Here is a 23,045-nt window from a genome sequence, read left to right on the forward strand (position 1 = left end):
CTGGATTTTTAACTGTAGAAATTTTTTAAATTGTGAATTCACTGTTTCATATGTTTGTACTACTATTTTTGTATGTTTAACCTTAATTGTACAATACTATGGACTCTAGAGAGTCTCTTGGACTGCAAGAAGATCAAACCAGTCAATTCTAAAGAAAATCAATCCTGAATATTCATTGGAAGGACTGACACTGATGCTGAAACTCCAATACTTTGGCCACCTGATGCAAAGAACTGACTTATCTGAAAAGACCCTGATGCTGGGAAAGATGAAGGCAGGAGGAGAAGGGGGTGACAGAGGATGAGATGGTTGGATGGCATCACCAACTCAATGGACATGAGACTGAGTAAACTCCTGGAGTTAGTGATGGACAGGGAGGCCTGGCATGCTGTAGTCCATGGATCACAAAGAGTCAGACATGACTGACTGACTGAACAACAGCAGACCTCTATCCATAGTTCTTCAGACACACTGTTTAACTAGATCTAGTCCCTTGAATCTATTTGTTACCTCTACTGTGAATTCATACAGGATTTGATTTATGTCATACCTAGCTGGCCTAGTGTTTTTCCCAGTTTTCTTTAGTTTAAGCCTGAATTTTGCTATTAGAAGCTGATGATCTGAGCCACAGTCAGTTCCAGGTCTTGTTTTTGCTGGCTGTATATAGTCTCTCCATCTTTGGCTACAAAGAATGTAATCAATCTGATTTCAGTATCTACCATTTGGTGGCCACAACTGGAAAAGGTCAGTTTTCATTCCGATCCCTAAGAAAGGCAATGCCAAAGAATGCTCAAACTACTGCCCAATTGCACTCATCTCACACACTAGTAAAGTAATGCTCAAAATTCTCCAAGCCAGGCTTCAACAGTATGTGAACCATAAACTTCCAGATGTTCAAGCTGGTTTTAGAAAGGCAGAGGAACCAGAGATCAAATTGGCAACATCCTTTAGATCATGGAAAAAGCAAGAGAGTTCCAGAAAAACATCTTCTACTGCTTTATTGACTATGGCAAAGCCTTTGACTATGTGGATCACAATAAACTGTGGAAAATTGTGAAAGAGATGGGAATACCAGACCACCTGACCTGCCTCTTGAGATATCTGTATGCAGGTCAGGAAGCAACATTTAGAACTGGACATGGAACAACAGACTGGTTCTAAATAGGGAAAGGATTACATCAAGGTTGTATATTGTCACCCTGCTTATTTAACTTATATGCAGAGTACATCATGAGAAACACTGGGCTGGATGTAGCACACGCTGGAACCAAGGTTGCTGGGAGAAATATCAATAACCTCAGATATGCAGATGACACCACCCTTATGGCAGGAAACAAAGAACTGAAGAGCCTCTTGATGAAAGTGAAAGAGGAGAGTGAAAAAGTAGACTTAAAATTCAACATTCAGAAAACTAAGATACTGGCATTGGGTCCCATCACTTCATGGCAAATTGATGGGGAAACAGTGGAAACAATGACAGACTTTATTTTGGGGGACTCCAAAATCACTGCAGATGGTGACTGCCGCCATGAAATTAAAAGACGCTTGGTCCTTAGAAGAAAAGCTATGACTAACCTAGACAGTGTATTAAAAAGCAAAGACATTACTTTGCCAACAAAGGTCCATCTAATCAAAGCTATGGTTTTTCCAGTGATCATAAATGGATGTGAGAGTTGGACATAAAGAAAGCTGAGCACTGAAGAATTGATGCTTTTGAACTGTGTTGCTGGAGAAGACTCTTGAGAGTCCCTTGGACTGCAAAGAGATCTAGGCAGTCCATCCTAAAGGAAATCAGTCCTGAATATTCATTGGAAGGACTGATGCTGAAGCTGAAACTCCAATACTTGAGCTACTTGATGTGAAGAACTGACTCATTTGAAAAGAACCTGATGCTGGGAAAGATTGAAGGCAGGAGGAGAAGGGGATGACAGAGGATGAGATGATTGGATGGCATCACCGACTCAATGGACATGAGCTTGAGTAAACTCTGGGATTTGGTGATAGACAGGGAAGCCTGGCATGCTGCAGTCCATGGGGTCACAAAGAGTCAGACATGACTGAGCGCCTGAACTGAACTGATGTCCATGTGTAAAGTCATCTCTTGTGTTGTTGAAAAAGGGTATTTGCTATGACTAGTGCATTTTCTTGGCAGAATTCAGTTAGGCTTTGTCCTGCTTCGTTTTGTTCTCCAAAGCCAAACTTACCTGTTACTACTCCAGGTGTCTCTTGGCTTCCCACGTTGGCACTCTGATCCCTGATGATGAATAGAATACCCTTTTAAAGTGTTAGTTCTAGGAGGTGTTCTAAGTCTTCATTGAACTGGTCAGTCAGCTTCCTCTGCCTCCGTGGTAAGGGTATAGACTTCGATTACTATAATGTTGAATGGCTTGCCTTGGGAAAAAATCAGGATGTTCCTGTCATTTTGGAGGTTGCACCCAAGTACTGTATTTTGGACTCTTTCGTTGATCATGAGGGCTACTCCATTTCTTTTATGGGATTCTTGCCCACAGTGGCAGATATAATGGTCATCTGAATTGAGTTTGCCTATTCCTATCCATTTTAGTTCACTGATTGCTAAGATATTGATGTTTATTCTTACCGTCTCCTGCTTGACCACATCAAATTTCCCTTGATCCATGGGCCTAACATTCCAGGTCCCTATGCAATACTGTTCTTTGCAGCATCAAATTTTACTTTCATCACCAGACACACCTACAACTGAGCAGCATATCCACTTTGGCCCAGCTGCTTCATTCATTCTGGAGCAGTTCTCCTCCACTCCTCCCCAGTAGCATATTGGACACCTTCAGACTTGAGGTACTCATCTTTTGGTGTCATATCTTTTTGGCTTTTTATACAGTTCATGAGGCAAGTATCCTGGGGTGGTTTACCATTCCCTTCTCTTAGTTGTCATGTACGGTTGTGAGAACTGGATGGTAAAGAAGGCAAAATGCCAAAAAATCGATGCCTTCAAACTGTTGTGCTAGAAAAGACTCCTGAAATTCCTTGGACAGCAAGGAGATCAAACCAGTCAATCTTAAGGGAGTTTAACCCTGCATATTCACTGCAAAGACTGATATTCAAGCTGAAGCTCCAGTATTTTGGCCATCTGATGTGAATAGGCAACTCGTTAGAAAAGTCCCTGATTTGAGGAAAGATTGAGGGCAGAGGAGAAGAGGGCATCAGAGGATGAGATGGCTGGATGGCGTCACCAATGCAATGAACATGAACTCGGGCAAACTCCAGGAGATGGTGAGGGGCATGAAGGCCTGGTGTGCTACATACAGTCCATGGGGTCACAAAGAGTTACATGACTAGGCAACTGAACAACAGCAGCAACCTTAATTTATTAGTATCCTTTTTAATGAGTTATTTAATATCTAGGTATCTTATTTTTTCACACAGATCCTTTGTGGGATTTGAGATCATTTTTTGTTTTTAAATTTTTTTAATCTTTTGATCTGCACGCATTTCACTTAGTATCTTCCATGTTTTGTGCTCTCTAATAATGACCCTGTCTGGTAAACTTTCCTTACTTATTATACAATTCCATTTTCATTTCATTTATTTAATTTATATTGTTGTTATTTACTGGAGGTTTGTCTTCATTTTCACTTTTTAAAGATATTTTATATTCACACTTCAAATTTTTCATAAGTATTTTATTATTTATTCTGATAACTGTATTGTTTCATCTTTTGTTTCTTTCATTGATTTTCTATTCACATTCTTTTCATGATTACTTTTCTTCTGTAATGGGTCATCTTTTCATTTCTATCTGGAAGTTTTTTATTGTAGTATAGTTGATAAATAATATTGTGCCAATTTCTTTATATAGCAGAGTTACTCAGTTATACATGTATATACATTTTTATATTCTTGCCATTATGATTAATCACAGAATATTGAATATCATTTCCTGTGTTATACATTTAGGACCTTGTCTATCGATTCCAAATATAATAGTTTGCATCTACCAACCCCAAACTCCCAGTTCATCCCTTTCCCTCCTCTCGTTCCCCTTGGCAGCCACAAGTTTGTTGTCTATATCTGTGCGTGTCTTTCTGTTTTGTAGATAGATTCATTTCTGCCTTATTTCAATTCCACATGTAGGTGATATATTCTACCTGTCTATCTCTTTCTGACTTAACTTTATTTAGTATGATAGTCTCTGGTTGTAGCTCTGTTGGGCAGTTTTTATATTAAATTACTTGATTTCTATGACAATTTTTATTTTAGTTCTTAAACCCTGTTTTGGTTTAATTCAATGTCTTACATCTTTCTAGTTTGTGGTTTTGTTTGCAGTCCAGTTGTCAGAGCTGATTTGCTGCTATTTTGGTCCCCTGGTTTCTTTGATTTTGCTCAGTCTTCATGTAGCTCCTACTAGTCATGTGTAAGATGTTAGAAGGTTTTTTCTACACTGTTTCTCTTAGTAAGAGAGATTCTACATACAGAAATGAATAGTTTCTGTTAGTTCAGGCAGCTCAGTTTCATGGTGTGACCTGATCTATGTCACCTGGCTTTTAGCCGTCTTAGGTACAGAGGGAGATTCTCTAATCTAGAAAGAGATTATCTAGTCTAGAGATTTTCAAGACTTAAGGAGAATCCCTGCAGTGTAGGGATTCCTAGGCCAGTTGATCAGTGAAATTGTTACCCCAAAATTTCACTTTTCCTCTATTTTTATAGTTCAATTTAGAATCACACTTGATTTCTTATGAAAGAATTATATTTGTTTCACCTTGAGAAGTGAAATGATGGATAATATCTGACTAAATCTGCCAATCAAACCTCACAGTTCATTGGAGACTCTCACACTGGTAAGCATTTTGTCCTGAGAATACTGACATTAGAGTGTTGTAACATTCCAATGATAATAAAACTCTGGCCAAGCCAGTTAACTGATACTAGATCACTGACTGTGATGACGTAGTCTCCATCATTTAAAACTGCTGATTATTGTGTCTGAGGGTGTTGGAATCCTGAGTGCTCAGTCTCTGCTACATAACTTACTGTCCTACTACAAATGTACCTGTATTGTTGATGAGTTCAGAGTGGGTCTCAGAGGAATCTGAATAAAATGACTGACAAAATTACTTCTGTGAGGTGAGGTCCAGCACAAGGGACTATACTAGGCTATGGAGGGAGTTCAGTTGGTCAAGTAATATCAATAGTAACTACCATGTTTAAAGTTAACAAATAACTTTGACAAATTTTACAGTTGCCTATAAACATCTGATTTGGTGGCAGAAAATACTAGACAGTATTTGCTCTGATGGAGGGTAGAGATTAACATAATGTTGGAATAACATCAGAAACATTTTAGGAGACAAATACATTATTTTATTTCAAATGTGGGTACATTTGTAAACTCTATGATTTTGTATCTAGTAGACCAGTGGACACATTTACCTCTTATCTTTCCACATTTTACTTTGTTCTTTGAAGTAGCATGGATCTAGTACTGAGTTTCATATGAAAGAGAAGCAACATAAAGGACAGGATTGAGAATAAGTTAGCCTTTTCATCTTTGAGGTTCGTTCTCAAGCTGGTAAACATTTTGTCCTGAAAATACTCTATTCTTCTTAGAGGTCATATAATATTAAGATCAATATTAGGGGTCAATAATGGTAAGTCTTTGACTATTCTGGTCAGCCTTGGAGTCTTGGGAAGTATATGGTCTCCAAGACTGAATATGGTAGGTCAGTATGTCTGTGGGTGATGTACTCCTGAATACCTGGTCTGTTCTTTAACTGAGGTTCAAAATACCCCTTTAGTAATGTGCCTGGATTGATGACTGAATAATTTTTTTATTCAGAAAATCTGAATAAAATGAGAGACCTAATCAACTCTGTGAAGCTGAGGACCAGAACCCACCTTGTACAAAATATATGGAAGGAGAGTTGAGTTTTTTCATCTGTGAGGTATAAGTAGAGACTGTTGTATTTGAAAGTTCACCAACGTGCATGTGTTTGGTAAACTGAATTAGGCAGAGGGCTGTACTTCTACACTGTTGGGATAATATTAAAACTCTCTTGAGTGCTCATTTGGCAGCACTAGACTCTAGAGAATCAGCACGTGAGTGCTGAAAATGTGGGGTGCAGTTATGCCTACACGTTTGTCTGAGCTGCTGGAATCTTCTGAATGACAGTCTCTTTAGGGCAATTAGATGGTCAAAATTCAAAGAGATCAAAGATTTTTATTCTTCACTTCTATATTAAATGAAACAATTACATGGAAATTGAAGCATAGATACTGTATTTTGGAATATCTTCATAGTATTTTTAAAATAAATTTATTTATTTTGATTGGAGGTTAATTACTTTAAAATGTTGTATTGGTTTTGCCATACATCAACATGAATCTGCCACATGTATACACGTCTTCCCATCCTGAACGCCCCTCCCTCCTCCTTCCCTGTACCATCCCTCTGGGTCGTCCCAGTGCACCATCCCCAACCATCAAACCTGGACTGGCGATGCAATTCATATATGATATTATACATGTTTCAATGCCATTCTCCAAAATCATCCGCGATTCATGGGGTCGCAAAGAGTCGGACACGACTGAGTGACTGAACTGAACTGATACATCTGTGTCTCTTTTGCTGTCTCGCATACAGGGTTATCATTACCATGTTTCTAAATTCCATATATATGCGTTCAGTTCAGTTCAGTCGATCAGTTGTGTCCGACTCTTTGCGACCCCATGAATTGCAGCACGCCAGGCCGGACTGTCCATCACCAACTCCCGGAGTTCACTCAGACTCACGTCCATCGAGTCAGGGATGCCATCCAGCCATCTCATCCTCTGTCGTCCCCTTCTCCTCCTGCCCCCAATCCCTCCCAGCATCAGAGTCTTTTCCAATGAGTCAACTCTTCACATGAGGTGGCCAAAGTATTGGAGTTTCAGCTTTAGCATCCTTCCCTCCAAAGAAATCCCAGGGCTGATCTTCAGAATGGACTGGTTGGATCTCCTTGCAGTCCAAGGGACTCTCAAGAGTCTTCTCCAACACCACAGTTCAAAAGCATCAATTCTTCAGCACTCAGCCTTCTTCACAGTCCAACTCTCACATCCATACATGACTACTGGAAAAACCATAGCCCTGACAAGATGGACCTTAGTCGGCAAAGTAATGTCTCTGCTTTTGAATATACTGTCTAGGTTGGTCATAACTTTTCTTCCAAGGAGTAAGCGTCTTTTAATTTCATGGCTGCAGTCACCATCTGCAGTGATTTTGGAGCCCAAAAAAACAAAGTCTGACACTGTTTCCACTGGTGCCCCATCTATTTGCCATGAAGTGATGGGACCGGATTCCATGACCTTCGTTTTCTGAATGTTGAGCTTTAACCCAACTTTTTCACTCTCCTCTTTCACTTTCATCAAGATGCTTTTTAGTTCCTCTTCACTTTCTGCCATAGTATACTGAATTGGTGTTTTTCTTTCTGGCTTACTTCACTCTATAATCGGCTCCAGTTTCATCCACCTCATTAGAACTGATTCAAATGTATTCTTTTTAATGGCTGAGTAATACTCCATTGTGTATATGTACCACAGCTTTCTTATCCATTCATCTGCTGATGGACATCTAGGTTGCTTCCATGTCCTGGCTATTATAAACAGTGCTGCGATGAACATTGGGGTACACGTGTCTCTTTCAATTCTGGTTTCCTCAGTGTATATGCCCAGCAGTGGGATTGCTGGGTCATAAGGCAGTTCTAGTTCTAGTTTTTTAATGAATCTCCACACTGTTCTCCATAGTGGCTGTACTAGTTTGCATTCCCACCAACAGTGTAAGAGGGTTCCCTTTCCTCCACATCCTCTCCAGCATTTATTGCTTGTAGACTTTTGGATCGCAGCCATTCTGACTGGTGTGAAATGGTACCTCATTGTGGTCTTGATTTGCATTTCTCTGATGATGCATGATGTTGAGCATCTTTTCATGTGTTTGTTAGCCATCTGTATGTCTTCTTTGGAGAAATGTCTATTTAGTTTTTAGGCCCATTTTTTGATTGGGTCATTTATTTTTCTGGAATTGAGCTGCAGGTGTTGCTTGTATATTTTTGAGATTAGTCCTTTGTCAGTTGCTTCATTTGCTATTATTTTCTCCCATTCTGAAGGCTGTCTTTTCACCTTGCTTATAGTTTCCTTTGTTGTGCAGAAGCATTTAAGTTTAATTAGGTCCCATTTTTTTTTTTTTTTGCTTTTATTTCCAATATTCTGGAAGGTGGGTCATAGAGGATCCTGCTGTGATTTATGTCGGAGAGTGTTTTGCCTATGTTCTCCTCTAGGAGTTTTATAGTTTCTGGTCTTACGTTTAGATCTTTAATCCATTTTAGTTTATTTTTGTGTATGGTGTTAGAAAATGTTCTAGTTTCATTCTTTTAGAAGTGGTTGACCAGTTTTCCCAGCACCACTTGTTAAAGAGATTGTCTTTTCTCCATTGTATATTCTTGCCTCCTTTGTCAAAGATAAGCTGTCCATAGGTGCGTGGATTTATCTCTGGGCTTTCTATTTTGTTCTATTGATCTATATTTCTGTCTTTGCGCCAGTACCATACTGTCTTGATGACTGTGGCTTTGTAGTAGAGCCTGAAGTCAGGCAAGTTGATTCCTCCAGTTCCATTCTTCTTTCTCAAGATTGCTTTGGCTATTTGAGGTTTTTTGTATTTCCATACAAATTGTGAAATTATTTGTTCTAGCTCTGAGAAAAGTACCGCTGGTAGCTTGATAGGGATTGCATTGAATCTGTAGATTGCTTTGGGTAGTATACTCGTTTTCACACTATATTGATTCTTCTGATCCATGAACATGGTATATTTCTCCATCTATTAGTGTCCTCTTTGATTTCTTTCACCAGTGTTTTATAGTTTTCTATATATAGGTCTTTAGTTTCTTTAGGTAGATTTATTCCTAAGTATTTTACTCTTTTCACTGCAATGGTGAATGGAATTGTTTCCTTAATTTCTTCTTCTACTTTCTCATTATTAGTGTATAGGAGTGCAAGGGGTTTCTGTGTGTTGATTTTATATCCTGCAACTTTACTATATTCATTGATTAGCTCTAGTTATTTTCTGGTGGGGTCTTTAGGGTTTTCTATGTAGAGGATCATGTCATCTGCAAACAGTGAGAGTTTTACTTCTTCTTTTCCAGTTTGGATTCCTTTTTCTGCTCTGATTGCTGTTGCCAAAACTTCCAGAATTATGTTGAATAGTAGCGGTGAAAGTGGGCACCCTTGTCTTGTTCCTGACTTTAGGGGAAATGCTTTCAATTTTTCGCCATTGAGGATAATGTTTGCTTTGGGTTTGTCATATATGGCTTTTATTATGTTGAGGTGTGTTCCTTCTATTCCTGCTTTCTGGAGAGTTTTTATCATAAATTGATGTTGAATTTTGTCAAAGGCTTTCTCTGCATCTATTGAGATAATCATATGGCTTTTATTTTCCCATTTGTTAATGTGGTGAATTACATCAATTGATTTGTGGTTATTGAAGAATCCTTGCATCCCTGGGATAAAGCCCGCTTGGTCATGGTGTATGATCTTTTTAATGTGTTGTTGATTCTGACTGCTAGAATTCTGTTAAGGATTTTTGCATCTATGTTCATCAGTGATATTGGCCTGTAGTTTTCTTTTTTTGTGGCATCTTTGTCAGGTTTTGGTGTTAGGGTGATGGTAGCCTCATAGAATGAGTTTGGAAGTTTACCTTCTTCTGCAATTTTCTGGAAAAGTTTGAGTAGGATAGGTGTTAGCTCTTCTCTAAATTGTTGGTAGAATTCAGCTGTGAAGCCATCTGGACCTGGGCTTTTGTTTGCTGGAAGATTTCTGATTACAGTTTCAATTTCCGTGCTTGTGATGGTTCTGTTAGGATTTTCTATTTCTTCCTGGTTCAGTTTTGGAAAGTTGTGCTTTTCTAAGAATTTGTCCATTTCTTCCACGTTGTCCATTTTATTGGCATATAATTGCTGATAGTAGTCTCTTATGATCCTTTGTATTTCTGTGTTGTCTGTTGTGATCTCTCCATTTTCATTTCTAATTTTATTGATTTGACTTTTCTCTCTTTGTTTCTTGATGAGTCTGGCTAATGATTTGTCAATTTTATTTATCCTTTCAAAGAACCAGCTTTTGGCTTTGTTGATTTTTGCTGTGGTCTCTTTTGTTTCTTTTGCATTTATTTCTGCCCTGATTTTTAAGATTTCTTTCCTTCTACTAACCTTGGAGTTATCCATTTCTTCCTTTTCTAGTTGCTTTAGGTGTAGAGTTAGGTTATTTATTTGACTTTTTTCTTGTTTCTTGAGGTATGCCTGTATTGCTATGAACTTTCCCCTTAGCACTGCCTTTATAGTGTCCCACATGTTTTGGGTTGTTGTGTTTTCATTTTCATTCATTTCTTTGCATATTTTGATTTCTTTTTTGATTTCTTTTGTGATTTGTTGGCTATTCAGAAGCGTGTTGTTCAGCCTCCATATGTTGGAATTTTTAATAGTTTTTCTCCTGTAATTGGTATCTAATCTTATTGCATTGTGGTCAGAAAAGATGCTTGGAATGATTTCAATTATTTTGAATTTATCAAGGTTAGATTTATGGCCCAGGATGTGATCTATCCTGGAGAAGTTTCTGTGAGCACTTGAGAAAAAGGTGAAATTCATTGTGTTCGGGTGAAATGTCCTATAGATATCAATTAGGTCTAAGTGATCTATTGTATCATTTAAAGTTTGTGGTTCCTTGTTCATTTTCTGTTTAGTTGATCTATCCATAGGTGTGAGTGGGATATTCAGGTCTCCCACTATTATTGTGTTATTGTTAATTTCCCTTTTCATACTTGTTAGCGTTTGTCTTACATATTCCAGTGCTCTTATGTTGGGTGCATATATATTTATAATTGTTATATCTTCTTCTTGGATTGATCCTTTGATCATTATGTATTGTCCTTCTTTGTCTCTTCACAGCCTTTGTTTTAAAGTCTATTTTATCTGATATGAGTATTGCTACTCCTGCTTTGTTTTGGTCTCTTATTTGTGTGGAATATCTTTTTCCAGCCCTTCACTTTCAGTCTGTATGTGTCCCCTGTTTTGAGCTGGGTCTCTTGTAGACAACACATACAGGGGTCTTGTTTTTGTATCCATTCAGCCAGTCTTTGTCTTTTGGTTTGGGCATTCAACCCATTTATGTTTAAGGTAATTATTGATAAGTACGGTCCCGTTGCCATTTAGTTTATTGTTTTGGGTTCAGGTTTATATACCCTTTTTGTGTTTCCTGTCTAGAGGATATCCTTTAGCATTTGTTGGAGAGCTGATTTGGTGGTGCTGAATTCTCTCAGCTTTTGCTTGCCTGTAAAGCTTTTGATTTCTCCTTCATATTTGAATGAGATCCTTGCTGGGTACAGTAATCTGGGCTGTAGGTTATTTTCTTTCATCACTTTAAGTATGTCTTGCCATTCCCTCCTGGCCTAAAGAGAGCTTCTATTAAAAGATCTGCTGTTATCCTTATGGGAATCCCCTTGTATGTTATTTGTTATTTTTCCCTTGCTGCTTTTAATATTTGTTCTTTCTGTTTGATCTTTTTTAATTTGATAAATATGTGTCTTAGGGTGTTTCACCTTGGGTTTATCCTGTTTGGGACTCTCTGGGTTTCCTGGACTTGGGTGATTATTTCCTTCCCCATTTTAGGGGAGTTTTCAACTATTATCTCCTCAAGTATTTTCTCATGGTCTTTCTTTTTGTCTTCTTATTCTGGGACTCCTATGATTTGAATGTTGGAACATTTCATATCGTCCTGGAGGTCTCTGAGAATGTCCTCATTTCTTTTAGTTCGTTTTTCTTTTTTCCACTCTGATTCATTTATTTCTACCATTCTGTCTTCTATTTCACTAATCCTATCTTCTGCCTCTGTTATTCTACTATTTGTTGCCTCCAGAGTGTTCCTGATCTCATTTATTGCATTATTCATTATATATTGACTCTTTTTTATTTCTTCTAGGTCCTTGTTAAACCTTTCTTGCATCTTCTGAATCCTTGTCTCCAGGCTATTTATCTGTGATTCGATTTTGATTTCAAGATTTTGGATCATTTTCACTATCATTATTTGGAATTCTTTATCAGGTAAATTCCCTATCTCTTCCTCTTTTGTTTTGTTTGGTGGGCATTTATCCTGTTCCTTACCGTTGGGTATTCCTCTGTCTCTTCATCTTGTTTATATTGCTCCGTTTAGGGTGGCCTGTCTGTATTCTGGCAGTTTGTGGAGTTTTCTTTATTATGGAGTTTCCTTGATGTGGGTGGGGTTGTATCAGTGGCTTGTCAAGGTTTCTTGGTTAGGGAAGCTCGAGTCGGTGTTCTGGTGGGTGGAGCTGGATTTCTTCTCTCTGGAGTGCAATGAAGTGTCCAGTAATGAGTTATGAGATGTCAGTGGTTTTGGAGTAACTTTGAGCTACCTGTATATTGGAGCTCAGGGCTGTGTTCCTGTGTTGCTGGAGAATTTGCCTGGTATGTCTTGCTCTGGAACTTGTTGGCCCTTGGGTGGTCCTTGGTTTCAGTGTAGATATGGAGGCGTTTGATGAGCTCCTATTGATTAATGTTCCATGGAGTCAGGAGTTCTCTGGTGTTCTCAGGATTTGGACTTAAGCCTCCTGCTTCTGGTTTTCAGTTTCATCTTTACAGTAGTCTCAAGACTTCTCCTTCTATACCGCACCATTGATAAAATATCTAGGTTAAAGATGAGAAGTTTCTTCACATTGAGGGACACCCGGAGAGGTTCACAGAGTTACATGGAGAAGAGGAGGTGTGAGTTAGAGGTGACCCTAATGAGAGGAGGTGGAATCAAGAGGAGAGAGCAAGCTAGCCAGTAATCACTTCCTTATGTGTACTCCACAGTCTGGACTGCTCAGAGATGTTCACGATGGAGTTATACAGAGAGGGGGAGAGGGAGGAAGGAGACATAGGTGACCAGGAGGATAAAAGAGGGGAATGAAAAGGAGAGAGACAGATCCAGCCAGTAATCAGTTCCCTAAGTGTTCTCCACCGTCTGGAACACACAGAGATTCACAGAGTTGGGTAGATAAGAGAAGGGGGAGGAGGAGACAGGGGCGACCTGGTGGAGAAAAAGAAGAGTCCAAAGGAGGAGAGAGCAGTCAAGCCAGTAAACTTGCTCTCAAGCAAAAATGGGTACTGATAGTTGGGTTTTTGATGGTACAAAATTGGTAACAAATACCAAAAAGCAAAGATTAAAAATCTAGAGTAGAGGCTGGATTTTCAAAATACAATATTAAAGAAAAGGAGAAGAAGAAGAAAAAAAAAGTCACAAGAATAAAAAAAATGAAGTTTGCTTTAAAAATAGGGTCTTTTTTTTTGAAAAGTAATAGTAGGTTATAAAAATGAAAATTAAAGGAGAAATAGAGGACTTAAAATTTTTAAATGTTTTTTAAAAAGAAGAAAAAACAAAAGAATGATCATAAAAATAGTAAATATATATCTAGAACTTTCTCTAGTGTTGTTGTGGGCAGTGTGGGGTCAGTTCATTTTCAGATAGTTCCTTGGTCCGGCTTATATTTCTCAAGATCTGTAGGCCCCTTCCTATGTAGTTGGTACTAACGACAGGGTTTTAATCTATTGCACCTGTCACTTCCAAGGCAGTTCCCTCTGTTTTAGCTTCTTCTGTTTGCTGGTCTCTTCAGTGTCTGATTTCCACCCTGACATAAGAGGGGTGGTGGTGGACACTTTTTTAGGCTTATTTGTTCAGTCACGCTGTGGGGAAGGAGGGATGCTGCAAACAGATAACACTGGCGTTTGTTCGTAGTATCTCAGCAATGCTGGGCCTGCCCCCGCTCACGGTGCACACAGCTCAGCCTGTAGGTTGCTCCGCCGGGAACCTTCTGAGGCTGGCCCTGGGCTGCATGCATCTCCCAGGTCTAGCCGCTCAGGCTCAGGCACTCAGGTAGTCCTCAGAGGTGCAGACTATTTGGGCCTGCATTTTGTGCCCTTCCCTAGTCCAAGTAGCACAGGTGTTTGGCGAGTGCGGTCGTTGCAACTTATTGCCTCTCCCATCCCTGCTGCTCAGTTTTCTGGGTGTACAACCAGCACACCTTCTCAGGCGGATGATGACTGTCCAGAACCCCAAGAAGTCTTAGTTAGCAAAGAAGCCTGTTTGCAGTTTGGTAGTTAATGTCTCTCTGGGGCTGTGATTGCCCCCTTCTGGCCCTTCCGGCTCTGGCTGCCTGTCACTGGAGGGGGATGGTCTGCAGCCGGCTAATTCTGTTCCGTCCTTTGTTCTGTGCGCGGTCCTGGCGGTGTCTTATGTTAGAGCTTTTCGCGTGGTAGCTATGCGACAGTCTGGTTTGCTAGCCCAAGTTAGTTCGCTCTGGGTACACTTGGGGCATTCAGGCCTGATCCTTAAAAGGCAATGCAGCCCACACCTCCCTGCCCAGCCCCTGCTTGCTAGTGGCAGTGCAGGCATCTGCGCTGCTTCTCCGCTGGGGGAGTTACCATTGGGCTCGTAATCTGTGGGTTTTAATTATTTATTTATTTTCTCCCTGTTATGTTGCCCTCTGTGCTTCCAAGGCTCGCCACAGACTCGGCAGTGCGAGTGTTTCCTGGTGTTTGGAAACTTCTCTCTTTTTCAGACTCCCTTCCCGGGACAGACCTCGATCCCTACCTCTTTTGTCTCTTTTTTTATCTTTCATATTTTTTCCTACCTCCTTTCAAAGACACTGGGCTGCTTTTCTGGGTGCCTGATGTCCTCTGCCAGCATTCAGAAGTTGTTTTGTGGACTTTACTCAGCGTTGAAATGTTCTTTGGATGAATTTGTGGGGGAGAAAGTGGTCTTCCCGTCCTATTCCTCCGCCATCTTAGGATTGCCCCCTCTTCATAGTATTTTTACTCTGATTGCCAACTCTGTCTTAAGTTTTCAACTGTCATTTAGTTGTATCTCTTTTTTCTCCCATTATGTGAGGAAGCAGTTTCACATACATTTGATTGCTGCTTCAATTATATGCTGTATTAAACATTTTTAGATGTGAAATTTTATGTGTGTGTATATATATATATATATATATATATATATCATGACTTCTGCCCTCGATGTGTTTCATATGTGTATAAGGGCAATTCTGGTTGTAATGCATGGTTCTGAGACATGTGTACTGGGAGACTTTGAACTAATGGCTTGTAAAATAGTTGACTCATTGGAAAAGACTCTGATGCTGGGAGGGAGTGGGGGAAGGAGGAGAAGGGGACGACAAAGGATGAGATGGCTGGATGGCATCACTGACTCGATGGACATGAGTCTGAGTGAACTCCGGGTGTTGGTGATGGACAGGGAGGCCTGGCATGCTGCGATTCATGGGGTCGCAAAGAGTCAGACACGACTGAGTGACTGAACTGAACTGAACTGACTGAAAAACTTAATCTGTATACTACCATGCTCTGAAGAGTGAGTGTAACTGTTCTGCTGTCCAGTGACTATCTATGGTGAATATTGTATAAACTTATCATTATATTAAGAAGATTTTCTTTCTCAGTCTCCTGAATTTTTTCTTGTGCTTTATAGATTGGAAGTGATATTTAATGGAAGGTACATTTTGTTGCTTGGAATTCTCACCAACACACCAGGGAAATGCCATTTTGTCATTGGTAACAGCTTTTGCATGTGGGAATGGCAAAACAATATATTCCAGAAATACAACCCAATTTTCAATAGGATTTTTGCAGGATTATTTTTATTACTGTTTTTAAGAAGTCAGGAATTCACATGGCTTTATGAAGACTCTGTTAATTCAAATACTGTGAGGCATTAATAATATGGTGAGTTATTCATGTTTTCTGTCTTTTTTATTTCAATAATTTTTGTTCTTTCTTTGCTTGGAATAAAACTTCAAAATACCTTAGTAAACCCCAGGAGATGACCAAACTCTAGGAGATGGTAAAGGACAGGGAAGCCTGGCATGGCTGCAGTCCATGGAGTCGCGAAGAGTCAGACATGACTGAGCAACTGAATAACAAGTGCACAGAGAACCATTGCATCTTTTGTTTGGTTGATAAATGGACATTATCACTTCCCATCTTTATATATATTTACTCTGTTACTACAGTTCAAGATGGACCAAGAACTTGGTTTCATATGAATGAGTTTATTCCCTTGAGACCTGACATGAAGGAGAGCTTTAGGAACAGTTGTACCTCTCATCCTGAAGGGTTAGTGGGAATTTTTCATGCTGAAGCACTTTGTCCTGAAGATACTGACATTCCTCTCAGGGAGTATAATAGGAGTGTCATCCTCCAATGACAATGGGGCTCTGGCTATGCTAGTCAACCTTGGGGTCGCCATTGATGCTGGTCTCCATGGTTGAATAGTGTGGACCAGTGTGTCCACACTAGGAAGACAGAGTCCTGAGAGCTCAGTGTCTACTACATGTTTCATTCTAAAGTTTCTTTTTATAAGTGCACCTGGAAAAATGAAGACTTTTAAAATGAACCTCATTGGAATCAGAACAAAATGAGTGACAAAGTCGCTTATGTGAGCTAAGCTGCAGTCCACAGGGCATGCTAGGCAAAAACGTGGAGGGATATTCAGTTTGCTCAGCAGGTGCTGTACCCCAAACAGGGACTACGGTATTGGGAAACTAAGATGGTGACATATGCTAGAGGAGGTGAATTGTACAGTAGTTGATCAACAACCAATTAGGGATGATATGATTAACTCTGGGTACTTGGCTGCCAGCATCTACAAACCTGTAGTAAATAAACTCTGGGTAATCACTACTTGAATAATGAGTTCCATGAGAAATCTTTATAACTACACTTGAACCATTCATATATTTGTCTGAGCTGCCAAAATATTCTGAGTGATTATTGATGTCTTCAGTGTGCTTGGACTGTCAAAATTCAAGCTTACGAACTTCTGCTTTTCATTTTCTATTAAGTAGAACAGTTATATGTAAATTTGAAGAGTTTGCAACCCCATGAACTGTAGCCTGCCAGGCTCCTCTATCTATGGGATTCTCCAGGCAAGAATACTGGAATGGGAAGCCATTCCCTTCTCCAGGGGATCTTCTTGACTCAGGGATTGAACTCATGTCTCCTGCATTGTAGGCGAATTCCTTACCATCTGAGACAGGAAGCCCAACTGAAAGTAGGTATATGAAATCTCCACAACATCTTTTAATTTGTTGCCAACATAGTCACTAGAGTTAGACAGTTGTTTCTTTGTTTTTCGTTTTTCTTATAAACAGAGCAAGCAATTTCATATAATTTGAATACTGGCTTCAACTACATGCTACATTAAACATTTTTAGATGTGAAAGGATTATACTTCAAATGCTTAGATTTTTTGCATGAATTTCATTGGCCACTTTCATATATTCTCATTGGGTTTCTAATGTATTTAAAGAGATATCTTAGTTTTAATAATTTTTCAGCAAATGTGCTGGGAAAATTTGGAGACAAATATCTTAGAAAAAGATATTTTCTACTGTGATAAAAGTTGGAACATAATTTTCTTTTCATCTTATGATCAAGGAATATCTATTATGAATTGCAGCTTCTCTAATTTCATGTGTACTTTGTATATTGGACATGACATTAGAATTCCATAAATATCATCACAGTAAAGTACTGATTTTGTCACTTGTACTAGCTCTCTTAACTGGGAAGTAACAAAACAATGCACTCCTAGGGTAACAGCTGATTTTAGTAAATTTGTTCTTTGTATTATTTATTATTTTTAAATGATAAAAATTGCACTGAGTTCATGAATAGTTAGTTAATACAACTTTATTAGCACTGATAATCCATTGAGATATCTGAAACTTCTGTCTCCTTTATTTTTAAGATTTTATGCTTTTTCTTCTTTAATCAGAAACATCCTAGAGGAGTAATAAATTCATATATTTTACATAAAGATACACAGCAAATCTTCCTGTCTTATGCAGTTTTTACACATAGACATGTATACCTTTCATCTTTCCACATTTATACTTGGCCACACGTTGATGTGGGCCAAAAACTAGGTTTTGTATGGATGAGCTTCTTCTTTCTTGATATATGCCGTGAAGGAAAATATTGGGAATAATTCTATTTTCCATCCTCAAGGGCCAGTGGGAATTCTAATATCAGTAAGCATTTTAATTTTTAATCAGTAAGCAATTCTAGTATCAGAAGAATTTTTTAGACATTTGTACTGTGGATCCAAGTAGATGGTATATTAAACATTTTTAATTAAAAATTATTACATTTCCAATTGTTGACTGAAATGTCATATCCTGAAAATACTGACATTGCTCTTAGGGAATCATATAACTCCAATGACAGTGATACTCTTGGCTATGCTAATCAGCCAAGAGGCTGGGCCACTGACTATGACTAATGATCTCCATGACTGAATAGTATGGACCAGTGTGTCCCAAGGAGACAGAGTCCTGCGAGCTCAGTGCCTCCCACATATTTCAGGATCAATGTGCCTGGATCAGTGATGACCTCCAAAATGGATCTCATTGGAATCTGAGCCAGAAGAGTGGTGAAAGCACTTATGTGAACTGAGGTCTAGCACAAGAGACCAAGTTAGGTAAAAATGTTGGGGTGGGGTTCAATTTGGTCAGCGAGTGCTACTATAGGGTCCATAGTAACTGAATGCTATCCTGATTCCATAAAGGAAGAGAATTGAATTTCACAGATGTCTATAAATATCTGACTTAAGAATGACATGGCAACTCCTTGAATATTTGCTGGCAGTATCCATACAGTCATAGTAACCAGGTCCAGCACAGGAGTAGAGAGGCCAGTGGTAAATGGTTATGCCTACCCACGAGCCATTCACACGTTTTTCTTTGGTGCCCAAATCTTCAGAATGAGGTTGATTAGGTAGGTATTCAAGGAAGAATATATGATTTTCACTTATTTACTTCTTAAAGTTAAAAAAAAAAAAATGTAGAAATTGTAGTTTCTATTTGTCAAAAAGTTTTCCAGAACATTTTAATTTCCTTGCTGAACAAGTTACAAGAATTGGAAGAGAATTTTTTTTTCCCTGTCACCCAAAGAATTTTTTAGACATTGTGTTATGGATCCAAGTAGATGCTGTATTAAGCACTTTTAATTAAAAATTATTACATTTCCAATCATTGATATTCAAGGTAGATTTCATTGCCCGATATTTATATTGTGTTAGTGGGTTTCATAACGTTGAAAGGGAGATCCTAGTATTAATACCTGATGCCAAGGGAAGGCTTTGGGGGAACTTTGAGACTGAAAGTCTTATAACTTTCAGTGTTACCCTGATCCAAGTAGTGAGCATTATTTTTCTTCTTACGTAGTCAAATGAAATCTGTGGTTTATTCCTTATAATATATTATTAGTTTATAAACTTTCAATTGTAATGGTTTTGTCAAATTCCCTAATTTCCCAATATATTCTGTAGATTAGAGGTGAAATTAGAGTGGATGGAATTCCTACGTTATCCAAGTAACTGCTGACTTTACACTTGTATAAGCTCCCTTCTATGGAAATTATCAGAACAATGCACTCCAGAGGGGTAATGTTGCAATTTTTAATAAATGTATTTTCTAAATTTTTCTAGTATGTGTTTTTAGCAAGCAAGATTATAGATGGTTTTTGGAGCCATGAAATTAAAAGACACTTACTCCTTCGAAGAAATGTTATGACCAACCTAGATAGCATATTCAAAAGCAGAGACATTACTTTGCCGACTAAGGTCCATCTAGTCAAGGCTGTGGCTTTTCCAGTAGCCATGTATGGATGTGAGAGTTGGACTGTGAAGAAGGCTGAGCACCAAAGAATTGATGCTTTTGAACTGTGGTGTTGGAGAAGACTCTTGAGAGTCCCTTGGACTGCAAGGAAATCCAACCAGTCCATTCTAAACGAGATCAGCCCTGGGATTTCTTTGGAAGGAATGATGCTAAAGCTGAAACTCCAGTACTTTGGCCACCTCATGCGAAGGGTTGACTCATTGGAAAAGAGTCTGATGCTGGGAGGGATTGAGGGCAGGAGAAGAAGGGGACGACAGAGGATGAGATGGCTGGATGGCATCACTGATTCAGTGGACGTGAGTCTGAGTGAACTCCGGGAGTTAGTGATGGACAGGGAGGCCTGGCGTGCTGCGATTCATGGGGTTGTAGAGAGTTGGACACGACTGAGCGACTAAACTGAACTGAACTGAATCTAAACAATGTGAAGCTTTATAACAGTCTGGATCATCTGAGGTTTCCGTGTACTTTTCCCCCAGGATTTTAATGCTTCCTCCATTTTGAATAACATCAGAAGATCCTACTAGAGAAATAGTACTTTTGTTTACTTCAGTTCATTTCAGTCATTCAGTCGTGTCTGACTCTTTGCAACCCCATGGACTGCAGCATGCCAGGCTTCCCTGTCCATCACCAACTCCTGGAGCTTACTCAAACTCATGTCCATTGAGTCAGTAATGCAATCCAACCATCTCATCCTCTGTTGTCCCCATCTCCTCCTGCCTTCAATCTTTGCCAGCATCAGGGTCTTTTTCCAGTGAGTTAGTTCTTCCCATCACATGGCCAAAGGATTAAGAGTTTCAGCTTCAGAATCAGTCCTTCCAGTGAATATTCAGGACTGATCTCCTTTAGGATGGACTGGTTGGATCTCCTTGCAGTCCAAGGGACTCTCAAGAGTCTTCTCCAACACCACAGTTCAAAAGCATCAATTCTTTGGCGGTCAGCTTTCCTTCTAGTCCAACTCTCATATCTGTAAATAAGAAAGGAAGAAAGTGAAGTCACTCAGTTGTATCCAACTCTTTGCAATCCCATGGACCATAGCCTACCAGGCTTCTTGTCAGTGGGATTTTCCAGGCAAGAATACCAGAGTGAGTTGCCATTTCCTTCTCCAGGGTCTCTTCCCAACCCAGGGATCTAACCTGGGTCTCCTGCATTGCAGGCAGATGCTTTACCCTCTGAGCCACCAGGGAAGCTATGCATGACTATATCTATAGTCATATCTATAGAATGTGGGAAAAACCATAGCTTTGACTAGATGGACCTTTGTTGGCAAAGTAATGTCTCTGCTTTTTATGCTGTCTGGGTTGGTTGTAGCTTTTCTTCCAAGGAGCAAGCATTTTTTTGTTTTGTTTTGTTTTGTTTTAAATTTCAGGGCTGCAGTCACCATCTGCAGTGATTTTGGAGCCCCCCAAAATAAAGTCTGTCACTGTTTCCACTGTTTTCCCATCTATTTGCCATGAAGTGATGGACCAGATGCCTTGATCTTAGTTTTCTGAATGTTGAATTTTAAGCCAGCTTTTTCACTCTCCTCTTTTCAAGAGGCTCTTTAGTTCTTCTTTACTTTCTACCATAAGAGTGGTGTCATCTGCATATCTGAGGTTATTGATATTTCTCCCAGCAATCTTGATTTCAGCATGTACTTCATCCAGCTCGGCATTTCGCATGATGTATTCTGCATGTAAGTTAAATAAGCAGGGTGACGGTATACAGACTTGAGATACTTCTTTCCCAATTTGGAACCAGTCTGTTGTTCCATGTCTGGTTCTAATGTTGCTTCTTGACCTACATACAGATTTCTCAAGAGGCAGGTCAGGTGGTCGGGTATTCCCATCTCTTTCAGAATTTTCCACAGTTTGTGATCCACACAGTCAAATACTTTGCCTTAGTCAATAAAACAGAAGTAGATGTTTTTCTGGAACTCTCCGCCTTTTTTGATGATCCAACAGATGTTGGCAATTTGATTTCTGGTTCCTCTGCCTTTTCTAAATCCAGCTTGAAGTTCACAGTTCACATACTGTTAAAGTCTAGCTTGGGGAATTTTGAGCATTACTTTGCTAGCATGTGAGATGAGTGCAACTGTGCAATAGTTTGAACATTCTTTGGCATTGCCTTTCTTAGGGATTGGAATGAAAACTGACCTTTTCCAGTCCTGTGGTTGCTGCTGAGTTTTCCAAATTTGCTGGCATATTGAGTGTAGCACTTTCACAACATCATCTTTTAGGATTACTAGAATTCCATCACCTGCACTAGCTTTGTTCATAGTGATGCTTCCTAAGGCCTCCTTGACTTTATATTCCAGGATATCTGGCTCTAGGTGGTTGATCACACAATCGTGGTTATATGGGTCATGAAGATCTTTTTTGTATAGTTCTTTTGTATATTCTTGCCACCTCTTCTTGTTATCTTCTTCTGTTAGGTCCATACCATTTCTGTCATTTATGGTGCTCATCTTTGCATGAAATGTTCCCTTGGTATCTCTTGATTTTCTTGAAGCGATCTCTGGTCTTTCCTATTCTATTTTTTTTCCCCTGTATTTCTTTGCATTGGTCACTGAAGAAGGCTTTCTTATCTCTCCTTGCTATTCTTTGGAACTCTTTGTTTACTTGGACATACTAAATGTCTTCTGTTATGCATGGTTAACAACTGGACATGTATACTTCTCATCATTCCATAATTTTACTCTATGCCAGCAGATCGACATGGACTTAAGAACTCAGTTTCATATAAATGCTTTTATTCTTTTCCCTTGAGACTTGAAATGAAATAAAATATTGGGAATCATTCTGCCTCTCATCCTATGAGCCAGTGGGAATTTCCATGCTGGTAAGTACTTTGTCCTAAAACTACTAACGTTACTCTCAGGGAGTGTAACCGTCCAATGACAATGAGACTCTGGCCTATGCTAACCAGCCATCACTGGTACCCCATATAATCCAAACATTGTGATGGGTCACCATTGATGCTGGTCTCTGTGATTGAATAGTGTGAGCCAGTGTGTCACAGGGAGATAGATAGCTCTCAGTGTGTCCCTGAGAGCTCAATGTCTGCAACACATCCCAGGATCAAAGTCTCTTCCACAAATGTGCCTGGATTGATGATGACTTTAAAAATAGATCTCATTGGAATCTGAACAAAATGAATGACAAAGTCACTTATGTGAACTGAGGTCCAGCATAAGAGACCACTCTGGACAGAAGTGTTGGGATGGGACTCAGTTTGGTCAGCTAGTGATAACCCCCAGAAAAGGACTATGGTATTAGAAAACCAAGATGCTAGCATGTGTTAGAGGAAATGAGTTGTACAAAAA

General features: G+C 39.3%; 1 long non-coding RNA gene and 1 pseudogene across 4 annotated transcripts in view; both read left to right on the forward strand.

Moving 5' to 3' along the window:
- LOC128066840 (uncharacterized) overlaps nt 1–23,045 on the forward strand; it is a 68,628-nt gene that overhangs the window by 36,260 nt on the left and 9,323 nt on the right. For 3 of the 4 annotated variants that reach the window (XR_008201251.1, XR_008201248.1, XR_008201250.1), the window contains one exon: nt 11,974–12,095. The exons of the other annotated variant lie outside the window; for it this stretch is intronic. This is a non-coding gene — a long non-coding RNA (uncharacterized LOC128066840). The remainder of the gene's footprint in view (nt 1–11,973; nt 12,096–23,045) is intronic. 4 annotated transcript variants of the gene reach the window in all.
- Nucleotides 22,827–22,908, forward strand: LOC128067079 (uncharacterized; annotated as a pseudogene).

This window comes from Budorcas taxicolor, chromosome 21, assembly GCF_023091745.1.
Source record: "Budorcas taxicolor isolate Tak-1 chromosome 21, Takin1.1, whole genome shotgun sequence".
NCBI classification, from domain to species: domain Eukaryota; kingdom Metazoa; phylum Chordata; class Mammalia; order Artiodactyla; family Bovidae; genus Budorcas; species Budorcas taxicolor.